Genomic DNA, 26548 nt, shown 5'->3' on the forward strand with positions numbered 1-26548 from the left:
ATAGCTTTGAAACAATTCTCAAACATTTTAATGAGGACGTAAAGCACTTGGAAAATGTTGACATACTTTTAAAAGGAGAAAATGTGAAAGGCAGTATTTAATGCATCAGTGAGGATAATCTGGGATCCCATTTCATTGCTGGGTTTTTGGAGAGCTTCTCAGGCAGCCACTTTTGCAGGTATTGCTTGATCAGCAAGGAAGAGTTCAAAGCTGACCCTATATTCCTTGGGCCTTAACGAACTGTGGAGAATTATAAGCAGTGTGCAGAAAATTTTTCTGAACTACCCTCATTTGATATTAAATCTAATTCTGTATTTAATTCGCTGGCTCATTTTCATGTTAGCAATCCTGGTTTACCACCATGCCTAGGACCTGACCTGTTTGAAGATGTTGTGGCTTTTTACTTGATCCGTTTCCTTAAGTACTTCCCCAGCAGGCATTCACTGGTTGAATCGACGTTGAAACAACTATACCTATTACGGCGTTGAGATCGGAGTGAAAAGAGGTTTAGAATGAAAATTGAAGCAACGTCATTACGAAACGTCGTACTGACGTTGCATAATAATGTCAGTACGAGGTTTCCAGAATGGCGTTGCTTCAATTTTCATTCTAAACCTCATTTCAACGCGATCGCAACGTCGTAATAGGTAGTAGTTTCAACGTCGATTCAGCCAGAGAATTCAACGTTGCAGCAACGTCGTAGCAGCAATATTGATTAAAAGTTGCAATGTAACGTCAGTACGACGTCTCGTGAATGACGTTGCTTCAATTTTCATTCTAAACCCTTTGAAACGCGATCTCAATATAGTAATAGGTAGTTGTTTCAACGTCGATTCAACCAGCGGTTTCTTGAATCAATCACACGTGAAAGTAAACTCTAAGCATTAATTATTTCGCTACCATCGCAACTTCTCCTTACTACTTGGCAAAATAACACAAAAATACAGAGAAGAATTTTAATTATTTAGAGGGTCGCCTCCCGTCTCCATGGCGTACAGGGAGACACCATACCTGAGACACCTATAGCTGGATATACCCCTTGCTTGACCTCGCCACCAAAGAGTTAGGGGCATACCCAAGACACCTGGATACGTCATCGTTGAGCTTGAACTCGCCCCCCGCCACCAAGACGTTCAGGAGCATACCTGAGACACGGAAAACCCAACGTTCAGCTTCGTTCCCTGTTTTGGTAATATTGAGTGTTATTTTTATAGCAGAGATCGTAGTTTAGGCAAATACAGAAATTTAGATAGAGGAACGATATTTATGTTTGCTGAATAAATTTGTATTTGCTGTTCCTCAAAATTGAATAGTTACAATTCTTGCTTATATTCGCTATTTCTTCCCAGAGGTGCATTCCATTTTAATCAAGTCAAATGATAGCCAACTGCTGCATGGTACATCCCAAATAAAAATTGAGAGTGGAGCACCTATGTTTTTATGGTGGCTATCGGCGGACGCCATAGGTGGAGCTTATATGATTTATACAGTGAATTAAGGGTGGCGTGCACCACCTATCCCACACCTATAACCTGCCAATGGCCACCACACCCGTAAAGCTCTTCGTACATCAATAACTACCCATTGGCACCGGTGGCGCACCAATGAGCCACCAGTGGCCACCTTTAAAATGAATTCAATAAAAAATTTTCCTTTAGTTTCAAATCCGATGCTTCTGCATTTACTGATATTGCTTCACCCAATCGCCATTCTAAGTGCTACGTATGCAAATCTCAAGTTCACAAGGAATTTAAAAGCAAAGAAAACGCCAAGAAAATTCACCATATCGATATTGAAAACGTTTCGGAGTCCAGCTCCATCATCAGTTCGACTAAACTAAAAATGGATAAAATCACTTTAAAAGTCAAAATTCAAAGACAGACATAAAACCTAAACAAGACCTAACATTATATCGAAATAAACAGGACTAAGAGGAAATTTCAAGAAACTTTGAATATTATTGTTCATCAAGTCTGCGAATTTTACACTTTTTTTCGAGATATAAACGGGTTGTAATTTTTATTGTCAATTGAATGGTATATTCGGCATTCCTTGATCAGCTTCCTTGTTATATGTAGATATTTTCCACCAAAAAATATATATGATCGAGTCTGCTGATACGCGGAGGGAAAATCCCGCATACTAGCTGCTCAAATGGAGACGTTGTGCAATGTTTGAGGGGAAAGAGACGTCGTAAATTACTCCAACTGTCAGTTCACAACGGGGGGCATGGTAAAGGCGAAGTCAATGAGGGGCGAAGAATAATACGTGGCCAGTGGTCGGCCTATCCAATTAGTTATAGCCCACCGTTGGCCATTCCTCGGCCACCTGAAAGCGACCAGTTCCCGCGAAGAAGGGTCTGGCTAGGATATCATATTACAAAGAGTACAAGCTCGAGGGTAGCGACTGGCCGAGCTTTGGGCAGATCAAGGATTTTACACGATGGTCGCGAAAACCTCGCTCTCAGACTTCGCTGCATTCTGACTACAAGCCTTAATCTTTAGTCTACAGAATTTTAGTCTTTAATCTAAAATCAAAAGAATTACCTGACTGTATATTAAATTTCACAATAGAAGTCAGGATGGATAACCGAATTTTTACTCGTATCCTCTGCGTGAAAAGGATACTTTTGTGACAATCAAATTACCCGGAAAGCACGTTTCAAGCAGGACTAGGTAAAGATTAGTAGGAAGCCCAACGTCGACGCGCGTCAAGCAACCGGTATGAACGTGTGCTTACTCACACGTCGCTCTCTCGCTCTCTGCCCATGATGCCGAGCCGCTGTGCTTCTTTAAAAGGAAGAGGAGCCGCTGTTGACTACGTCAACGTGCCTTTTGAGTTTAGATAAATGGGGCAACTTGAGAATATTGTAAATATAATGGAACACACTTAATCGACCCATACAATTTATACTTAATAATAGACTAAGTAGTCTCAATTGATCGCAATATATCCAACACAGCCAGTTGGTGCATACACGCAAAATTCTTAATAAATTTACGCAACATTTCAGGTGAACATGAAAAATTGGATTCGCCGTCATGTATGGAAAAACTGTATTTATTGCAATCAAATTTTTTCATTGTTCCTCGGACAATTAATTATATCAGGAACAGTCTGATACATGCCCAGTGGCTCCACTTTGGCTCAATAATTTTGTGAACACCTTGCTTCTCTGTCAGCTTTATTGGTGCCAACCTAATTCACGCAAAATTTTCTTAACATAACTAATTCTTAAAAGCCAAGCACACAAAACGAAGTCATGGTTTCGTCTTGATCTCGAATGACCCGCAATCCAATAACACCTTTCTACGTTGGATAAATTACTGTGGCAAATACCTTCGTGCATTGTGTAGGCAAACGGTTTTCAGTGGCTTAAAAGAGATTTGCCTGCAATGTGCCATCGATTATTCAGACCTTACAAATCAGCGATGATTCATAGATGACTGCCACCTTTACTCGCCACCCTCTCGATTTATTGATGTTTTATTGTCGATTTTTGGCTAATCTGGCCACTCACCGTTACGCCACCTATAAACTACTATCGCCACCTATAATTATCGGTGCACCACCCTTAATTTTTATTTGGGATGCTTCTCACTGAGCAATGCTGCTGCATTGCCTCTGTTGGGCCACCTGACGAAGCGCCCCTCGATCCAAGCAGTTGTTGTGGTCCCTTCTGTTTTTTGGTCCCCTCTAACCAAACAGCTCGTGACCACACGTTGGGCATCCTCTCCTGAAATTGAATGCAAATTGTAGAGCACTAACTGTAGATTTATAATGTTATTAGGCTGGCTTGAAATTTCCCGAATTGTTAGTTAAAAGTAGATTGCATTTGTTTTTTTAAAGACAAAACTACTCAATTCACCATTCAGCTAATTGTGTCTCTCAGTTGCGTGGAGAAGAAGCAAAAGAAGTTGGCCAGCACCAAATGGTAGGCAGATTACTTTGCGTTCAATATCTTCAATACTTATTCAACAATTTGTTCCAAACCGAGAGATAGATTCTTCACTCATAAATCCAATGTTCAGGATCATGGAGTCACAAGGACGGGCGAAGAAGTTTTGGACCCGTTTTTGGCTAATAACTGTACACAAGAAAGAACCAGCATTTTTCTAATTGACGAATGCAAATTAATGATTTTTCTAGAAAAATACACCATCTTTCCTTGATGCTGACACAAACATGCGTGTATTTAGTGAAGTTCTTGGTTTACAGCAATGTATTTCATTTAGCCGCTTGGCAATTTGTGAAACAGGATTTTTATCATTCTTCACAAGCTTTTTCATTTTCTTTAAATAATTTTCAAACGTAAATGCACTCAATCTTTTCAAACTCACTTCATAGTTTGATGCATCAACTGCTAAGTGGATCAATGAAAGAATATTGTTTTTGACAAAAGTTTCATCACAGATTCTGACTCCCTGCTAGCTGACAGCGGTGAACCATATTGAATACTTAATTAACTGTCTTCTGTTCTCGACCCACTAGATTATAGTGACGTTGATGTAAACGATTTTTTTACATACAGAGTATGCTGATGATCAGATTGATAACACGCCTGACGCAGACATGCCTTCTTTTACAGCACCAACGCTTAATAATATGGAAACTTCGTCGTCTACGACTCTCGAGCATTGCTTGCTAAACAGTGTTCTAGCGTGCATGAATCGAGTAAAGGTTAACCCATTAATGGCGAGAATTACTTTTGAATTATTTTCTGATTTCCTGTGAGAATATTATCACTTCTGACGGTAATAACTGAAAAAAACTGTTCAAATGTTTATTTTTCGTTGCATTTGAAAAATTATAGCTTGGTCCCATTTGGAGCCGGACTACATATTTCATGATCTGATTAACTTCAGAAACATTGTATCACGTAATACCATATACAGCATTAAAAGTACTCACTTTATCGATAAAATTCTGCATCTAACCCATAAATAATATATTTTTAGAATGAATTACTGACTTTTCTCTGCTATGATATCAAACCGTCCTGTCTGACACCTGGTTATAGTAATATTTGAATGTTAACTGAAAAGAGAGCTAGTTATTGGCGCAGCAACACCAAACTTTGCCACAACATGTACAAGATGTGTATCAGACCTACGCATCCACTTGTATATTTATTTGATCTTACAGTTTTTTCCGCTAAATTTTTTAAATTTATTTACCTATTGGCAATCCAATGGTCCTGATCATTGCTTGCCTTTGCTTTATCCGCCAAATTTTCTTCTGCAAAGTCATAGAATCGGTTGTGGGCGCACCGGGATGTTTTGTGAATACAGCAGGCGTTCTACTTTTTGGGGATTTGCCACCCTAGATAATATGAGGGTTCGTATTCGCGAGTTCTTGACATCTCACGATCCAAGTTAAATTAGTTTCGCATTCAACGCATTAGTTTCCCATCTTCAAAGTAACTATGTGCTCATTGCCATGAATAAAGGCCCTGAGCACATAAATAAAGCATATTTGCAACCCGAAGATAGTCAGTCGATGTTTAGATTTGATGAAGTTAATTCTCGTATCCAGGTCAAAAAGCTCTCTTATACGTGATGCGAGAGATGCCTTGGACGTACTTCGTTACATTAACTTAACTAAGCAACGATTCTGAAAAGTTCGGTGTTGGTCCAATTAGGCGTGAGTTGGAAAGGCGAGATAAAGTTGGCTCGAAAGAATTGGCTATGCCTAGCAAAATTATTCCGCTATTCTCTGCAGTGCAGGGAACGGAGCGTAGCATACTTTTTGAGTACCTAGAACACTCCGAGGAAGATTTATTTTGTAAATTGAGAGCGTACTGGTATGGTATCGAATTTCAGTTTGCCGGTGCACTTGTAAATCGTCCGTTTGTGCATGCAGGGTTGACCATTCACCCAGAGCATCTTGATTTCTATGCTGATATAGCAAGGGCTCATAATAGAATAACACATTTAATGTCTGATTATTTATCGGACGCTTTCAGGAATTTTGAAGAACATGATATTGATAAGCTCTTCAAATTAGGCGATTCTCTTACTCGTCACAGTTGTGAAAATTCTAAAGCGAGATGCCAGAAACGCAAAGCTCACGGCACCTAAGCGTGCAAAGTACCTCGTCACCAGAACCATGCACCCGGCTATTTCAAAGAGGCTCTTGCAGTCTTTGATGACGAAACTCTAGATAGATTAGTACAACTGGGATTGGGAACGCGAACTGCAAGCCCAATACAATTTCCTCAAATAAGAAATTTATTAAATTAATAACCCTAATTAAAGAATTGAGAGCTGGTCGCTACATTATCCAACAGACCCTTAGTTCTTAGCAATGATCGTCTTTTTGCTGATTTTTAGCCTATGGTAAACGTGCAATTGTGTGATTTACGGTTTCAAACTTTATATTTAATCCAGTATACTACTCGTGCCGACGAGAAACGCCGAGCGTATTTCAAGTTCGTGAATGACGATTCTTATGGCATTAAAGTGACGGAGCAAAGTCTGCATCGCGAAAAGATCTGAGGTGCCAGGATTGTTCACGAGAAAAAAAAAAACAAGCGGGACGGAATTCATGAATCGCTCGCTAGTGAAATCTCACTCCCGGAAATGATATGGTTTTTGCTCGGTCTCCAAGTAAACGTGTGTTCGCTCGAACGCGCATTTTAAAAACTTATCCACTTCTGCACCTGAGCATAGATATGCCGTTATAGAAACATCTCGCAGGGAACGGTGAAAAATATTTAGGGCGTGATGATCCATTTTTGCCCGTGTCACTGAGAGCGAATTTGCCTTTGTGGAGACGTTTTAGTCTCATTTGCTCCAAATATGCAAATATCATTTGTCACCGTTCCAGGTTGATTCAAATACGCGATTTTCACTCAGGCCGCCTTAATTGCGTTGCATCCGATGACCTTCTAACTATATTCAGTGGTTTACTGGCGCATCAGTTCGTAAGTATCAGGCCACGGTGGATTGATGGCAATTGCCGCAAAATAAAGGTGCGCTACCTTAAGGTGCTTACACGGAAGGTACGATTAGTCGAATCGACTACAATTTTGCCGGCTGAGAGACTATACACGAGGAGTGTTTCGATACAGTGACTACAGTCCGCCCGCGCCAGTGCGACGTTGGTAGTTGTCGAGTATAGTGTGTGCATGGTGGAAGCAAGCGAGAGCGTCACATTTGTGCGCACTACAGAGATAAAGAGACAAGCAAGAGAGAGCGACGCAGTTTTTCACACTATATACAAAGGCCGAGGCGGTACTGGGCACACTTGACAGTCGACACAGTGTTGCCAGGTTTTTTCTTGGCGAGAAAACCAGATTGCCTAGCTCAAAATACCAGAAATGCTATTGTTCAAAAACAGACTAATACCTCCAAATTTAATGAAACTATACGTCAGAAACGTTGGTTAGAAAAAGAAAAGAAAAATTATCTTATGTACCGTGCATTTATCTGGCTTGACGACAATCAGCCAAATTCAACACGTTATATTTCTTCCCTCTGTTTGGAACATTTTGACACTTTTATTTTCCTGTGTTTGACCACGTGGACACTTTTTTTTATCACAGTGTGGCACTTCTTCCCCTTCGCTCATCATGAGCAAGCCACGGAAACAGGTCATCTTCCTTTTGCTTTTTTTCGCACATGCTTGCATAATGCATTTATCTAACATTTCGGGTGTGATCACTCGTTGCGGTTGAGCAGATAGCTTTTGGTCCGAAAAAGGGACTCTAGTCTAGTACCTTAGTTGAAATTTTATTTCGTTGCTTGCTTTTCACATAGGTGAGTTGTGAAAACACTCACTCCACGAATGCCTTGAAGACAGGTTGTAGGGTTTTATTCCCTACGCTGGAGGTAATCCTCTTCTAGGAATGATCAAAAGGTAAGCGCTAAGCAGGATTGAAATAAGTAGTTAACTATTTAGGTATTTTAATCAGAATTTATTCAAAGTTTCGCATTTTAGTGAGCAGTTTTTCATATTTAAAGCAGTTGAAATCCATTTATGGAAAGCTGCGTCCAGGTTTAATTTAATTAGGCAGAAAGGCAGCAGATGTTGAAGATTACTGGAGATACTGGTAAAACAAACGCATCCTTACCATAGAGTCAATAAGCTAGTAAATAGTAATAATTCAGATATTTCAGAAGTTAATCAGAAGTAGTTCAGAAGTTTACGCTAATAAAAGCTCATGGCTCACCTTAATCAATTAATATTAAGTGCACATAATGCGTAGTGCTTTTAGATGTAGAAATCAATTTTAGTAATGATTAAGGATTTAATTTAACGCGCGGCAGTTCCGAATTTAATTAGAGGTAACCTTAGTATAGAGAATGACCACCTTGGCCAGTCAAGTTAATATTTAAGGTTTACGGTTATAAGGATCAAGTAGAATAGGCAATTTGGAAACTAGTCAACAACGAGCCGGCCAAAGTGTTCCAAAAGAAGCGAAAAAACGCATGCACCCAAAAACTGAAATTTAAACAAATCAAAGGTTGTGCACAACAAATTAACACCATTCATTTAGAGAATTAAGGAAACTAAAGTAACATTAAGCTCGTAGAGGAACTGAACACGACCGCACAGTTAGAGTTTACAGAATTAAGCTGTTTTACGAGAGCAGTGGCTTAGCATAATATGGACTGAGCACGTTCTGCTTCTTCGCCGTAGTCTTTCCAGAAGGGTGGATCGGAAATTTCCCGAACAAGGTCAAAGTAGACAAGTAGGCAGCCAGTTCCATGAATGGATGATGATTTTCAAGATTAGTGAAATACTGAATGGCACCTCGGAATTCAAGCGGCACTCTGGAATTCTAAACCAAACACAAATGGTGGAGCTTGCGTCACAGAGATCGGTCTGACAATTTCACTCGTCCTAGGCCATATCATCACTGATCAGTAATCAATCAAGGATCATCACTCTCGTGCTTATATTGCACTGAGCACTTTTGTTAAATGTTAACAATTAGATTGGGGTTATGTCATCAAGCGGTAAACTTGCGGTTCCAAAAATGGCGGGAAAATTCTAGTCGCGCCGCTAATGAAGGTAATCTATATAATCCACGCCTACGTTGGAGGAAGTTCAAACTTCAGAGGTGGAACTCAATGCAGTAAATTTGCAGTAAGTCAGAAAATACCAGAATTAGCAAATATACCAGATCTAAATATTCATACCAGATTCCTTCTGAAAATACCAGATTTGTGAAATCTGGTATAGAAATATACCATCTGGCAACGCTGAATCGACAGTCTCGACTGGCTTAAAACAATTTGAGGTGTTTTAGTTGTAATGCACCAGCTAGTCGACTCTGCAGACGGTAATATTCACAAATATTAGTATAAAAAGACAATCTCTAAATTAGCAAATGTTGTCAGCATACAACTTTGCCAACCCGAAAACATCGGCAGCGGTAGAACGTTTCATTTTTTCACGTAGTTGCGTGCAGATCTGGCCGGTCCATTGCACAGTTCATTGATTGAACAGAGAGCTGCTCCTGCTCACATCTGTGATGCCTTTGATTCTCACAACAGTGTGAGCATGGCGTTTAGCAAGTCCCTTTCCTATTTGGCCCCCCTGGGGCCGGCAAGACCCACTTATTGATGCTTGCTGCTCTTTATGCTTTGTCCAAAGGATTGCATACGGTCACCACCGCCGTAATTCCCAGTTAAAATTTTGAGCCGAGACCGGCGCCGGGTTTAGCCGGGCTGGTCGCGAAACTATAACCGGCCATATATCCCTAAAACTGCGCTGCGCCATGGCTGATACAGAGACAAAATTCTAGCAGCTCGGCAGGGCCGGAACTCTGCGCTGTTTTAGCGCTGGTACTTGGGATTGCCCGGCAGGGAGCTGTACAGAATACGCAGGCCGTGCATGGGGGGGGGGTTTAGAGAGAGGGATGAGGGGTAGGGGTTNTTTACACCTCTGGTTCATGTCCTGGTATTTTATATGGTTTGCCCAAAATTCATAAGTCCAATTTTGCCTCTAAGTTTCAATTCCGGCCAATTTTTGCCGCGTACAATACGCCTAGTTTTAAACTTGCTAAGTTTTTGGTACCGGTTTTAAACTGTCTCACGACTAATAAGTATACTGTAGACAATTCTTATACGTTTGTGGACCGCCTAAAAGATTTTACGAACGTTCAAGACCTAACTATGGCCTCTTTTGACGTGGAAAATTTATTTACTAATGTGCCTCTTCATGAAACCATAGATATATGCCTGAATTCTTTGTTTAAGGATGTAGATGATCTCGTTATTGGTTTGAAACGTAATTTGTTTAAATCTCTTTCAGAATTATCTGTTTTAAACTCTTTTTTCATATTTGCTAACAAGCTTTACCGACAGATTGACGGTTTGGGTATGGGTCTTCCACTCGGCCCAACCTTTGCGAATATTTTTATGTGTTTTCACGAGGTGTCCTGGCTGTCCAATTGCCCTCATGATTTTAAGCCAATATTCTACAACAGATATACGTTGATGACACTTTTTTACTTTTTAAGCATCCTTCTCACGTTAAACTCTTTTTCGATTACCTAAATTCGCAGCATAAATCCATCAAATTTACCATGGAACTGGAATCTAACAATAGCATATCCTTCCTCGATTGCAATATTACTAAATCTAATGGCCGTTTTCAAACTTCTGTATTCCGAAAATCGACTTTCACAGGTCTCAGTACCAGCTTTTTTAGCTTTTGCTCCTTTCGATTTAAGATTAATGGGATTCAAACACTTTTACATCGGGGCTTTCGAATTTGTTCTACTTACAATGTTCTGCACGCTGAATTCGAATTTTTACGCAATATTTTTTCGCTTGATGGATTTCCGACTAATCTGGTGTTTACCCAAATGAAGAAATTCATGTCCAAGCGGTACAATGAGGTTGCCCCCGAGCGCGACAGTAGGGATGTTGTTTATTGCTCTCTTCCATATTTCGGCCCTGCATCCGAAACTATGTCAAGGGAGCTAAAACTTCTGTTTTCTAAGTATTTCGCAAATATTAACCTACATATTATATTGGTCAACCATTTTAAAATCGGTTCTTTTTTTAGGTACAGAGATACTCTCCCTATGCATATGCGAGCGTCCCTAGTTTATGAATATAGTTGTGCACGATGTGCATCTGCGTACGTCGGGATGACGTCTCGCAATCTTTATTCTAGGATCGCAGAACATAAGGGCAGAAGTTATAGAACTGGTAACTTACTATCGCGCCCCCCTCATTCAGCTGTGCGGGCTCACGCCGAGCATTGCGATGTCCCAGTGTCTGACAGTGACTTCAAAGTTTTAGCTTCCAGTTCCGGTGTTTCTGATTTGCGCATTTTAGAATCATTGTATATTTTTAAACAGAGGCCTAGTTTGAATTTAGCTTTTAGCTCTTACCCGCTGGAAATTGTAAATAGATAGGTTTCACACCTTAGGTTTTTTGTTGCAATCATGACTGTACTAATTACTGATTTATCTGTGTTCTAGAATTTTCGAACTGACGATGGAGCTGGACTCCGAAACGTTTTCTTTAAAGATACTGTGAATTTTTGTGGAGTTTTCTTTGCTTTTAAGTTTTTAGTGAATTTGCGATTAAAGCAAACAAGTGACATTATTACTTGAATAATTTGCTAAGAAGGACAATCTTTCAAATTCTTCCTTCCCATCTTTGTTAGTTATTTTTCCTGTTATTTCCAGCTTCTCGGACGACTGATGAAGACGAGACCTATTCTGAAATATGATTTTTTTTATCTCTTGCTATATCATTTCATACGTGCTTTACTCATAAGCTGGAACCTCACGACCATTTTTTGCGTTTATTCTCCCTTTTATATGTAGTACTAGTACTGCAATTACTTGCGCAATGGATACTGAAACTTTGCAGGTCAATGCAATATGAGAATGTTTATACTGTTTGGGTAAACGGAACGCGCGGTTCAAGATGACTTAGTATTCGTAGTTTCCATTTTTAAACGTAATTTGACTCTTAGTGTCAAATCATTTGGCTAACATCCTAACAAGTTTAATGTTTGTGTAACAAAGACCGCGGAACAGTTACTAACGTTTTTCCCCTAGTATACCTTAAAAATTTAGACCACCTTTATTAATTCTAAACTCGAAATGGCTGAAATGAACCAATTAAAATAAATGAAATAATTAAATTAAAATAAATACTGGATACTTGGAAGGAAGCAGATATTTTGAAAGCTACAGTCTAACGCGACGAGAAGAGTGTTGCGTAATGGTGGCGTTACATGGGACAACCAGAGTTAGTATGTTAAAGTGCTCAGTGGGCCATAAACATATCTTAAAAATGAGCAATGGTAATATTTTAAGCCATTGATTTCCTGATTTCTCGACAATGACATCCCCTTAGAGGGGACTTCTGACGTGTGCCTGTGCTCGTCAGAAGTCCTTTGGGATTTCGCGCTCCTAGGAGGATTGATCCTGAGCGCCTCACAGCTGAGCTCGCGGTGTCTGACTGCGGGTCTCAGTTGTGGGGTTAAGTTATTATGTAGGAAGGATTACTTACGTTAAGTTATTATGTAGGTAGGATTGCTTACATTAAGTTATTATGTAGGTAGGATTCCTTACATTTCCCTTCTCTGTCTCTCTCGTGCGGGCGACCGACGTCCCGTGTAAGCGACCTCTTGTTCGAGTGTCTTAGTTTCTGTTGCTTTTCACCATTTCACCCGCGCCTCCATGTCACTTCGTCTCTTTAATAAGATGCTAACGCTGCTTCTTTCTAGCCAGCTTCAGCGGGCTGGACAATTGAGACCTTCCGCCCCTTGTGGGTGATGAATGATTTTTGAGTTGTGAAACATTCGATAACTGAGACCTTCCACCTCTTTGGTGATGTTCATCTTGACTTTCGGTGTGAGATAGCTAAAAAGCTGAAGCGCTAGTAAACATTTGGCCACTAAACCAAACCATCGACAATGAAATTTTCCTTAGTTTGTACCGAATACCTATAATGGGTCAGAATCAAACTAACTCTATTTACATGCCGCACTCATAAATAAACATTCACTTTCGGTTTCTCGTCACATCATTAGACGATATGTCAAATCGCAAATAATATTCACTTCGAAAACAACTTTGCTATCTACACCTATAACCTTAATGTACATGTTACATTCATTTGGAAACAATGCATCTAGTCACACGACCAGAGGACATGCCAAATGCGGTTAAATAGAAACAATTTCCCATCAGCACCTAACCTAAAGGGCAAACTATCGAGGTTTTAGTATTTTCGTTTAAATATTTATAATACATTTATTTTCAATTAATCATGACCTCATCCTTAGTAGCACTGATAAGCATTGAAATTTGACATCATAGCTTGAAATTTACTCGCGGTTCTTTCAGCATTTTCTGCGTCAATAAATTTCGGAGAGGACATGATTATGTTAATTAGTCGTTCGAAATTTGCCCATGTCGGAATTCTAATTCAACTTCTTTGCACCTAATAGTAATCCGCTATGAAGCTTGAAATTATATTACTGTTGATCTTGATAATTCAGTAAAATCTCATGACGGCATAGAAGCCCATATAATATAGTCGAAATTTGACGCGAATTTTTAAAATACAGAAATGTATTAATGCTTCAATTAATTTTAATATGTTGTTGTTTTTATTTCTCCAAGTATGTTCAGGTTCAAATTTAAAGCGGTACCTCTGCTTTCAGCGCTATATAATTGTTGTTGCACGTTCAGCGCCCAACACCTCGGTAAGAACAAGGAATATCTTCATAATTTAGTCCAATCACACTAACAATTTTTTTTATATATTTCTTTTAAGAATAAGGCATAGTTACTATGTTTGAATTTTATTCAAACGAATCGTAGTCAATGAAACTGCTATATTGACGACCAAAACAAATACCGACCTTCGTATAGATTAAAGGTTGACTGAAATTTGGAATTCTGAAATTGTCTAATCCTGTATTAGCCTCTATATCCAATCTCGCTTCGCTGCAACTATTTAACTACTTCATTGAGATGGTAGGAGGCTTTAATGTTCCATAGTTTGAATTTTGACCTCAAATTCCGATGATACAAATATGCATCAATGCTTCCAAAGTGGTGTTAATGTAGTAGCTAAATATACATCTTCACAACATGTTTAATTTCAGAGTGGAAGCAATATCCCTGCTGTTCAGAGTGGAAGCAATATCCCTGGTCGCGCCTTGCTGTGCTCATGCAGCGCCCTATCGCACCACCACGGTAAGCTAGTTGTCAGTTCATTTGAGGCTTATTTTAATCGAATTAAACTAATCAACTATAAACGCGTATATCGTACAAAATTCATGCATGGACCCTGACCACTGTCGTCATATATGTAAACGCTTGTCAATTTTACTGCTACACAATTGCAGCCAATGCAGACTTTCATCCAGTAACCAATAACGTTAATTTGATCTTGAAGTTGGCCCACTGTAACCATTATCCTTAATTCCTTTTGGTACGCTTCACTGCACCTACTATACAAAAATTGTTAGAAAGTTCTAATTTAAGTACTATATACGTCTTGACACGAGACGCTAATTTTGTGCCATCAATAGACTTCGTGGGCTGCAATTCGCATTTTAACTAGTTTACGGAAGTTGAAGTAATGAATAATTACAAGTTCGTATGCTTTTATACAGCTATGAATACCTTCAACGGGTATATCGTGTGTTTTCCAGATTTGATTAATTGCCCCTCCTTCAAGGTTCGGCCGTATAGCCGCCTTGGATGTCTTGCCATCCTTTACCTTGGAACGATACTTGCACCATCGGAAGGAAATATAAATTTTCCATTGGCCGATCGCTGTCGTACAAATCTGATAACAGTATATCTCGGAGAAAACTGAAGGTATCTTCCTACCTTCACTTAGTTCTGGTAGCTCGGCGATGTATAAAATTAACACCTCAAACCATTTCTGACCGGACTTCCATTTTAATAATTCCGATTGAATGTCTTTATAAAATAAAGCTTTAAATTTCTTTCTATAATTTCGAGCACACCCAGCAGTTAAGCAGCTAAGCCATCCTTATTTCTCATACAACGACTCTAAAGACAAAACTTCCCTGCCTCTGTTCCGCGGCCCAGCAAGCAGTTCCACTCGTCCCCTTCACACAGGGCGGGAAATCCCGCCGGCGTGAAAAAAACCGCCGCGGGATTTCCCGCGCTATCATTCACACGAGGCGGTTTATCACGCTGGAATCTATCAGACTTGCAGCGCTGTTCTCCGTAAGTGGTCCTCAGTTTTTGTGAACTATATCTATAAATGCTTGCTCATAGTAAACAAAAGAGGACTCTCCTTTTATATTTGCTGCATAAAAGACAGCAAAGAAAGAAACACAAAGAAGGAAAAGGAGGTGCTGGGAGACAGGAGAACTCAGAAAAGGAGAGGTTTTTATATAATCGCTGAAACAGAAGACGAGGCGTTACAATTATTTCGGTCACCAAATGTGCCATATATCGGTCAGTGAATGGCAGTTTACGAGTCGCGATCATCGGGGAAAATTCACAACCTAGCCATCTTAGACACTAACACGCCTTTAGTCCCATTATCTCTATCCCCTAGCACTGCGGACATTTATTTTGTCTCTCAACGGTGCTGGGAGCCGCCTCAAATGAGGAACCGGTGATGACGTTCCCGATAGAAGTGCCGACCAGCGACGTGCATCTCGGTATAGTCGGTTTGCCCCCAGCTTGCACGGCCCTCATGTGCAACTCCATGCACCTGAGCGTTACTCCTAGAATAATTTGCTCAGCCCTCGTAGATGGTCGTACAGGTCATCGCACCCTGACCTGCAGCGTGACTATTAAAGGTCACAAAATAAGCCGATGTCCCTTCAGCAGCGAGGCGCTGGCTAATTTATTGATCTCCAAGACAGTCGCAGGTGAATTACCTCTGTTTTTATGTCCTCAACGTTCACTTAACTGAGCGGAAAGAGTTTGACGCGGTCTTTGCGTCAATCGCACAGAATATCATTACGAGGAAACTATTCACAAGCGTTGTCAAAGATAAATTCTATGCCTCTTGTCATTGACGGAAGATTTTGCTCCTGAGCACCACAAGTAAAAATTAGTGAACTAGAAGAATCTATAAATAGTTACCCACTACCTCTAAAACCAATGTAATACTGCCAAATTTATGAATTTACTAACGGTAATGTCTTCTCATAGCAAACGATTGTAATATATTGTATCTAAGAGGAGAGCATTGAATTAAACACTCCTGATGAATACCTTGATTCGTTGAATCAATTTTATGAATAATGTTCATTTGATTTAATACACGTAGAACTTCGAAGAAACAAACACGGTCCCATACTTTACATTCCGTGTAATTATTCCGTAACGTATTTTTCTAAAATTTTCTTCCGGTCGCAGAAAATTTATCAGGACAGGATGATGGAAGAAAAGAAAAGGTTATTTCAGAACCATGTCGACTTCGACATTTGCATCATTGTCAGCGACTGGTGGGGTGGTGTTCAGCGACCCCACCGACTCCCACCAGAATGATCCATAACAGAGAAGAAGCGTACACATCAGGGCTCCCAGCCAATAATTTGAGAAAAACTTAGATGGTTGCTGAAAAACACCCAGATTCTGCAGATTTTGTGGGAAAAAAACCCAGACAACCAAATTTCGTCAAAAACAATGTAATTTTACTTACTTCTGATGGAATTATGAATCTTCGGCTGCTGCTAAATTTGGTATTTTGTGAGTCTCTGTCTTGGTAAGCTCCTGGAAAGAGGAGCTTTTTCCCCCCATTTCTCTTACTACTACGGGAAAAATAGAAGGTACCTAATATTCTTTAAAAATGATTCGAGATAGGATGGCAACATTTTCACAGCGTGACTTGCGCAAAGAGCAAAAGAATGGCTTACGCAACCCATAACAAAAACTGATGGAATGTCTTTCTTCAATAGGGTTTGAAAGCCACTCTTGTTGTTCACCATAGTAAAATAATTATCGCTTCCAAATCCAATAATGTTTGAAAAAGGATTTTTTTCTCATTCAGAGTCGTTTTAACAGCGTAGTATAAACCACTGGCACTTCCATTTCAACAACGGTCAAGTCAAGCCAAACAATCACATAGGTACTAAATTTTTTTCAACATCAAAATATCTAACAACAGCTAATACCTGTGAAACGGATATGTCTGCGCTCTCATCGATTATCAGACTGAACTTTTCATTTCTACTCTGATCAAAAATTTCCCATTTTTCATGAAAAGCAGTTCCTTCTTGAATAAGATATGAAGCTCTTGTTGCATGTAGTTTCACATTTTAGCAATGCTGCTATCATGAAATGCTCTCTTGCACACTTCCACTAGATGAATGGCACATTGTGTTCAGCAATATATAAGCAGATATAAGTAATTCTGCCTTTGTAACTTCATCAATCTCCTTGCGAATCTGTTTCTTAATAAATGAATCAAATTTAGTAGCTGATTTAGCTTCTTTCATGTTGTTGAGATGCTTCGCAGTCTTACACGTCTTACAATGTGCCATCAACATGAATCTATATTAGCATTTTTGATTTGGGCATTTTTTGATTTGTGAGCATTTTGATTTTCTTTCGAATCTTCTTGCAGCCACTCCTTAAAGTCTTTTTCATGTAACCACTTTCCTTAAAAGACTGTTTGTACCATTTTTAGCTACTTCTCTAAGGGGACTTGCCATTTTCGGGGCCTTCACTGTTCACTTTATGTTAATTTAACAGCACCGGCAGATACATAAGCAACAGTAAAACCTAACGCACGACACTACTATAACTTGTCAATAGCGAGCGCGGTACTGTGCAGTGTGCGACGAGAAGTTGGGAACCGTAGCTTTGACTGGTAATGAACACGTAGAATACCAGTACCATCTGTCAGCTAGGAAAAATATACAGTCTGACGGTTAGAGCGGTGCTCCATTTATTGTGTATTGACTGCATAATCAAATTTAAGGCATTGAGAATATTTCAATTATATTGTTGACTGGAATTAACTTACTTAACAAAAAAAAACAGATTTTGTCATTAAACAGAAAAATACACCCAGACACCCAGGTGACGGCCACACAAAAACCCAGATCTGGGTGGAAAAACCCAGCGCTGGGAGCCCTGGTACACATATCTCTGCTAACGCCGAAATCGCTGCCTGAAAATTTTCAGCAAATATCGATCGTACGGGATGATGATCCAGCCCTCCCTATTACAGCTTAATTAATTAAAATTTACCCGTCTATTCGGCGACTGACAATGCCGCATTTCATGACGCCGGACATAACAGCAGAGGGAACGCAAGACTTCGCTGGACCCAGTGGCCTCCAAAGACAGAAATTGAAACCACGAAAAATTCTTCTGATGCATCAAAACCAGAAACATAGACCCAGACCATGAACAAGTGACTATTAACGACGAAACGGGAGGGAAGTGCTATCCAACGCTCCCGAAAGAAACTTAAAATCATAACTACGGTGTAGTTCATGAAAATCTTCCTACAGACACTGACCCAGACATAACTGACCCTGACGTCGAAAACTGCAGTGATTAAATTTCGCAGGAAGAAAATCCCTAGATCTATTCCTCCAATTTTATTGCACTTTGGATTATAGATTTACTAATATGAAGCTGAGTAAAACTGGAGGGTTGTACATGGAAATTTCCTTATAAATGAACCACCTTACAACTAAATAATCTAGCTTATTTTGCGTACTGACATGCTTTGTATCGAGTTGATACCGAGTACGCGGATATATCATGAAGCAATAGGTCTCGCAAATATTGGAACTTAGACGAACTTCTTTCTATAAAACTTCGTGCAACATTAACTAAGTATTGCGGCGTTTCAGCTGCAGTTCTTCATGCTAAGGACACTGAACTGAACTTATTGAAACGGAATAATAGTTTGGATAATCTTCCAACGAACAGAGGCATTGGTGTCAACGGTCTTACAGGCACCGGCGATATCTGAAATGACACTATATAGTATTGAAATGGCACAATATGTTCAATTTCGGATGTGGAATAGTAACGTGATTACGTAATCGAAATTCACCTTCGAAGGAGCTAACACTGCGAATAAAAATACAAATGTTACCGGTCATCCCACTTGCATGAAATAAAGTTCATCGCGATATTGCGCTGCAAAAGTTGGCACGTCTAAATTGCATACAAGAATAAAATGATAGTGATATTATCCAATTCGGAATATTGAAATTATTAATATACAACTTCACCGATTTTGACTCTTCGCAATGTATTAGTTAGCTTAATCCACTTAAGTAATTAATTGAATACCCATGTTTGCCTATGAATTTCGTTCGTCGAAATTCTCGTGCGTCAAAATTTTTACCTGTAATTTCATAAATTTTGGGTCGAGTTTCATCATTCAAGGGGAGCGCAGCCGTGGGTAACAAAATTGACTCTTACTATAGGCCCTGGGCCGAACGCCAACCATCAGCATGCAATAACTACACATATATATAGCCTCAGATCAATGAGCTGTGGGTAACTCCGGCTAACAGTTAATCCGCTTTGCACAACACAGCCACTGTTTCACAGCGCCGGAGCCCAACTGGCCGGAGCGCAACAGGCCCTACCGCAACAGAGGCGCAGGTTAGGTCAGGTTACGTTAGGAGTAGCCTGTTGCGGAAGGGCCTCCCAGTTCGAAATTCTCGCAGTCATTGCGGCCGTTCGCCGCAGAGACGTTCGCAGACGCGCAAATCTAGGCCGTTTTGGCCGACTTCACCTCGCGTCCAAGCAGTCTAGCGATGATATGGCCTCATCTGCCTCGAACAGCGCGAGGCCTCGGTCGGCAAAAGCTGCGGCAGGCAACTTGCCGCAGCTCTACCGCGGCCTACCTCGAATATGCCGGCGGTAACGGTTCAAGCTTTGGGGAGGCAGGGAGAGGAAGGGGGTGAAGGGTGAGGAAGGCGGAGGAATATTGAAAGAACCTTCTAGGCATGAATATTCGTGTGGAGCTTATACCGGAAAAAACGGATTGAATTATTCTTTTATTTGATTTCTCTAAAATTATGAGGTTTACATGATTCTTCATTTTCTATATTTTTTATTTTCGACAGTTTTATTCTATACTACAGCGAATCCATGTCGCCAGTATTTGTGAAACTAGTTCCATCCAGTATCATGTGTATTCTGTTAATTGACATAAATTCGATGAAAAACGCGAAATCAGTGAATGGTCTGAAAGTAAAAAATAAAAATAAATGCACAAAATAATAGATATACCAAATGAACGCCAAACGGTAACGAATACGACTGAACGTATTGCAGAACTCACATGCTTCTAAAATGCAAGTAACTGCCCTGCGCATGCGCGGGCCGCGCTGCGCAGTGGGCATGCGCGGGAGAGTCTACGCTCTAGCGTCTATACTATACTGGTGCAGGAAGTACCGTGGGTGTGTGTTACAGTGAACACGAAATAATTCGGTTAATTTTGAATAAATATTGGAGGTAAGGAACAGAAAAACGTCATAACTTAAGGTATTTGTATATTCATACGGTTTAAGGTCTCATGCGCAACTGTCATGGGGAAATTTTGGTTACTGCTAGTTATGAAACTGCTTCTCGTTAAGGATTCATCTCCAGCCTAAGTCTTACTGTATTGCTATCGAAAGGAACGCTTGCGGCTTGTCTTTTGCCTCCGTTGCTAATCCACTCGACTCTAGTTAAACGTTATGATTATGATCTGAAATTAACTAGATTTTTTTTGGCTCGAAATTCACGTTCGGCCACCTCTGGCCTGCGGGAATTTTGCGCAACGGTCCCGCCAATCGCGGCAACCACCTTCGCGATAGCGCGGAAGCTGGCAGTGCTTGCCGGCCTGGTCGCTCGCGGTAGGACAGACTGACTGCGGCAGCAGGCCATTTCCAGGCCGAGAAGCGCTGCCACAATATTGCGCTGCTGTGGACATTCCTGCGCTGTTGATCCCCCTGGCGTTGCGCTGGGGCGAGCGTTGGCGCAGGCAAGTTCACCCGCGGCTGGCTTCCAGACTGCGGCGATTTCTGACTGGGCTGTTGCGCTCCGGCCAGTTGTGCTCCAGCCTGTATGCGCTCTGGCCTGTGACTGAACGGCGCTGTTGTGGTGGGCCCTTTGTGTCGAAAGCAGTGAAGATGCCCGGCTGCGTTACGCTCGGGAAGGTATTTGAATCGCACTGTGGACTTGGGCTTTGCTGACCTCTAGCTATCCACCCCATTCAAGTGGGTGATGGTAGGCCGATGTAATGAAAGTTGTGAATAATTTCACACAATCGTTCTTAAGGCAAATGATAGTAAGTTGAATAATAGCTTCAGAGATTTATTAATTTATTTAGATGGAACTATTTATAGTTGAAGGTTGATCAAACAATAATTGTTGGTAGACTTGATGGAGTCGGCAATGGTCTCGACATTGAATCAAGGACATCAGAATGCGTCAAGCTATCGTCATCGGCACCAAAGAGTTGCAGCTAGCTGGTCTTGAACAGATGGAGTGATACTGAAAATAAAAATATGGGTGCAGGCTGAATACAGGTGAATGAACAAATAACCGTTTCTAAATTTCAAAGTATCATGTGAGATTTTATACAAATAGCAAAATTGAATGTTAACACACACCTAAGTTAATTGTGGACTCAGTGTGGTAATACACTTTTTGAAGAGACAATTCAATGAAAATAGATGAAATCAGATTAAGGAGGATGCTTCAGTTAGGAAATAGTATAGAATAGTTGAAGAGTTTGATTTGAAAGAAGATTAATGAACAAGTGACGACTTACGCTATTGACAACACAGCTATTTTCAGTGCCGCCATCTTGAACTTTAAGTAAATTGAATTTTAATAGTTGAACGTAATTAAGATCACCATTAATATAATTAATTGAAACTGAAGCATCCAGTTGAAAATAAAGCAAAGCAGTTAGCAACTAAACAAAACGAAAGAAACTCTGGCACACAAACCAAGGAATAGATACATTGCAGAACAAGGAAGAATTTAAGACTTATGGTTGAGAATGCAGGTGAAGTAGCGGCGGCCGACGACAGGCAGGCTGGAGATTATTAAATTGCGTGTGGCTACGGTGGTGTATCAGTGCTTACTATTTGCGGAAACCCGGGTCTGACCTAAATTACCCCTAGCATTAAACTTACCCTAGACTAATCTTAATATTATCAAACATAAATTATTACTAAATTCAGTTTAAAGAATATAAGTATGATTAACGGTGGGAAATTTCCCACAAAGTAAGTATTAGCTTAGCTGTATAGACCGCTGTTCGCAAGGCTGGTTGTTGACGTACGTCGAGAATTCAAATAGCGGAGTTATTTAGATGTTTTAGGCTGCATTGTGTTCAACAGAAGCCTATTAAAAACCTCCAAGTCGTTTTGGTCATATTTATTGTGGTGATTTCTCATTAGCTGACATTGATGGATGATTTGAGCGATGTAAGTTACAGAATTACACATCGAATCGAGCCGCGCCAAACTTTGAATCAAGTTTTGCATACATTTTTGATGCATTCATTCTTATTTGTAAATGTCTATCGCCGGCGTTGAAATTTTAGCATTGTGCATCAGCATGTTTTGTATTAACTACTAGAAATCCCCGAACATGAATCTTGAATATGTAATCTGTAAATAATCTGGTGTAACTATTTTGTTTCGAGGCTTCATAACAATAGAGTTGGTTCCTGCGAAGATGATCCTTATTCATTTTAATGGTTATTTTCTCGCTAGCAGTGAAATGTGATTAACGAGATTCTCGTAGGTTCAAATTTGTCACCTGTAACTGAATGAAATTGGGAAGCAAAGTTTCATCAGTTCACTGTGCTGAAGTTTGGTCGATACAATGAGAATACCTTAAACCTGGGGCTATGAAGACAGGTACTTACTATAAGTAGGTAGTTCACACTCGTCGAGAATTTTAGCGAGTATTGTTTCTATTACTTCAACTTGATCATTATGCGCTCCACTTGCATAAGTCCTTCATTGCAGACAATGAGAAATATATTTCATTGGAGGATTTAATTATTTGTTCACGACATGCTGTGGTTTAAAAGTTGTGATTTTCGACTTAAGCTGTCAGTTTTTGTCGGTAATAACGTCCATGTCAGCTGCGTATAGTGCGATGATGAGATAATAAAGCTGTGTTCCAGCAGAGTACTGGGCCTCTAGAACGCCTGATCTCAATATTTCTTACGTTACTTTCTTTCTGTCTCCTGATAACTTCAGAAATACAATCTGTCGAGTTCGTTGAGTAACCTGTTTTTCTTACCATGTCTCTAGATCGAGATTCCGTTACAAGTTATGTAAAAAAATCAAGAGTTAGAATCATAGCAATAATCTTTTCTTAATCTTCGAACCGTACTTTTGAAGCGAGTTTAAGTTGTCCACATTAGGGCCGAGCGCGGCTGTTGTCGTTTAGATGATGCGCATTGGTTACCTACATCTCTTGCCAATGTTCTGACGAAATGTAGTTATGTCAGTATTCTTCCTGGTGTACGAATATTTCGGATGCCCCATATAATATAGTGTTATCCGACACAGGTACGCTCCAATGCGAGATATTTCCGTGCTGAAGGCATAAAATCCGACAGCGCATGATGGAAAAAGATGCGGATACTTCAGCATTGCCATGGTTTTGCAAGGTAGCATAGCTTGTACGCTTAATTGTGAGTAGTAATCATCTGGCGTCATCATTCGATCCTGCATACGACACTCGGGCAGTCATGGACTCGAGGAAGATCCTAAACATAAGTTATGATGCATTGGACGGGCGGTGTATTCCTGGGACATTTGTCGAACTTTAAGAAATTCTCAGCGAACGTTTCTACGAATAAGGCAATTTAGTTCAGTCAAGCATGGTACATTCGCCGATGTTTTGTTACAATACATTACCGTTATGAAACTTGTTCAGATCAAGGGTTAGCTATTTTCAACTGGAAAAACTACAAATTACCGCGACTTTAAATTGTATTAAATCAGACAATATAGGCATTATCAACTTCCATGCATTAGCTGTAATTTATACAAGTTTTGCAATTAAGCCTAGTTTCAATAGTTCGAGTTGCTTCAATCTGACTTTTTACTCGATCATTCGGACAAAATGTTTCAAGTATTTTTGGCTAAGTAGGAAAAAATGCAGTCATTATCAACTTTAAAAGTTGAAAAGTTCATCAACCTGAAATTTAATATTATCAAAATCTTTACCAGAAGAATTTCCAAAAATTAAAAGAAATTGCAAAATCATAAAACGGTAAAATCTATTTGTCATGTTCTGCGAATGTAATCCCGCGCTGATCTGCCAGCGTTATCTCACCCACTTCTTCCGTTTGCTTCCGGCGTTGCTTCATTGGTTAAACCGAGAAAAGGTTTTCATGAGCCGTGTTGCGAGACGCACCAGTTGAGGTGCCGTCGACGCGTCTGTGTGCATCAATTGTGGTTTGGAATTCTTCGTCTAAACTCTAACGAATCCGCACGGTTTCCCGCCATGAAACGGGCCATTCTTGTGTGAGGCACAGCAGGGATTGCTTTAGCGACCCAGGGGCCATACTTTCAAAACTCGCTAAGTGAACGTAAGTACTTACGCACTATTTTCTTGTCTATGATTGGTGGATTTTGCTTGAAAGGCCGTCAATGGGTGGCTGATGAACTAACGATCTCTTTACTTTTTTTTTTAAAGTATAGGCCCGGGTTTTGCTGAAAGTTACGTGCAATTTTCAGGAGCTTCATCGTTCTTGGCATCTTCTTGGAACGCAGCATTGAGATATGAAAACTGCGCTTTCACGCAACGGCTTCACAATGACCCGCTGGCGTCGTGGTCAATTTGAACCAGCCAGATATGACGAAATCGCAGCATTTTTCAGTTAGTTGCAGCATGAACTTCTAGATGCCCTCAGGGATGGAGTCTTGAGGGCATCAACGTTGTCAGACTGAGGATAAATAGATTATTTTATGCGCCTTGAACGGACAAATCTCAAGCTCGAGTGTGGGAGAGCAAAGTGACCAGAAAGATGCCGCATAAAGAACAATTACATCCCAATTTGTCTTTTATGTGCGAAAGAAGTGGACAACAAAGTAAGCAAGATTCAAGTTTGAATCCGCTCATGGTTCTACCAGATAGAAAAAAATAAATGGAGTTGTAACAGATTGGTCCACCGAGGATAAAACTGTATCAAATTCATCAATTACACGACTCCTGAATAAAATTCAGGGATTACCATCCCCATTTTTCTATGTGTTGTGCTACTTTCATTACAATACTCTTCCGTGAGGAACGGGCCTTACGCCCACTTTCCTGATTGGTATCAAAACATGGCTTCATATCTTGAATGAACAGGATTCCGCAGAAATGTTGAGAAAATTATCAATATTGGTGGAATTTCGGTGTTCAAGGATTCAAGGCGACATCACACCTATCCCATTTTAGTTAAGCCTGAATGGCAGCTAACTAAACTTTTTGTTGCCGATTTGTATGTCAGGGCTCGTCTTCCTCTTGCTGCTTGTCTAGTTGTGCCGCGAATCTTTCAAGTCGTTTAATTAATTTGCCCTCTGACCGAAACATGGATCACATCCGATGTGGACGAGATGAAGGACACGGACCTCAGCGATGACGATAGCTGGGACAGTGAGGAAGAACGACTTTTTGAAGAGGGTAAGGCCTACGACGCATGCACCACAATACCGAAGTACTTAATCCTGACCCTGACTGGCACTGGAATAGAGGTCGTGTATTTTACTTACGCAAACGCCAGCCACCCCTGAAGAGGCTGCCTTTCGACGTGTATGTTGGGGCGCTGCGAGCGCGTCAATCGGGCGCATTGGGCAAGGAGGCGCTGAGCCGCGTCCATGACTGCCTCTTGGCCTGCGGAGTGAGCGCGGCGTCGAGTCACCATGCAGGGCGCCGTGGTGAGCTGGTCACGGGTGCCTCCACCTATATATACTATAGGAAGCCCTGGCCATTTTTAAACAATATGGACTTATATGTAAAAGAGGTGATTACGTATTATTAAAAGAATTATCTGGTAGCGAATCCGATTATTGAACAAAAATACGCGTTATAACAGAGGTAATTTTGCTGTTCGTTTTTCATCCGTGGAATATTATAATACCGTTCGACATATTGTCATCTTCATTACCGTTATGATTGTTCTGCATTGTCTCTACTTATTTCTTGTCATTATGCATAACGCTGCTCGTGTAATATTAGACTAGATTCATTGAACTTGTTAAGAACGAATTTTTCGGCTGTATGGAAAATGCTAAAAGCGTGTCTCCTCGCGACACTTGATGATGTACCTGAATTACAATAAACATAATCTGCCTTGCCTTTATTTTTCCGTTATTTTACCCCATAGATTTTTCTATCGAGTTTAGTAAATTGTAAACTCTACTCCTAATGCTAATTGGCAGCAAAATGAATTTGTCGGCGCTATTTTTTTCCGTATAGTTGTCATCCTGAAGTCAAAATTTCAATTGAATAAATAATTGAGGTGGAAATAATGGGCTTTCACGAGGTCCATTAGGTGCTCAATGTACAAAAAATTATTATTTACTGAGTCACTGATGTTAGAAAAATCACATCACCTGTAAACAAACGCCCGAGCCC

This window comes from Hyalella azteca, unplaced genomic scaffold (assembly GCF_000764305.2).
Source record: "Hyalella azteca isolate HAZT.00-mixed unplaced genomic scaffold, Hazt_2.0.2 contig17942, whole genome shotgun sequence".
Taxonomy (NCBI): Eukaryota; Metazoa; Arthropoda; class Malacostraca; order Amphipoda; family Hyalellidae; genus Hyalella; species Hyalella azteca.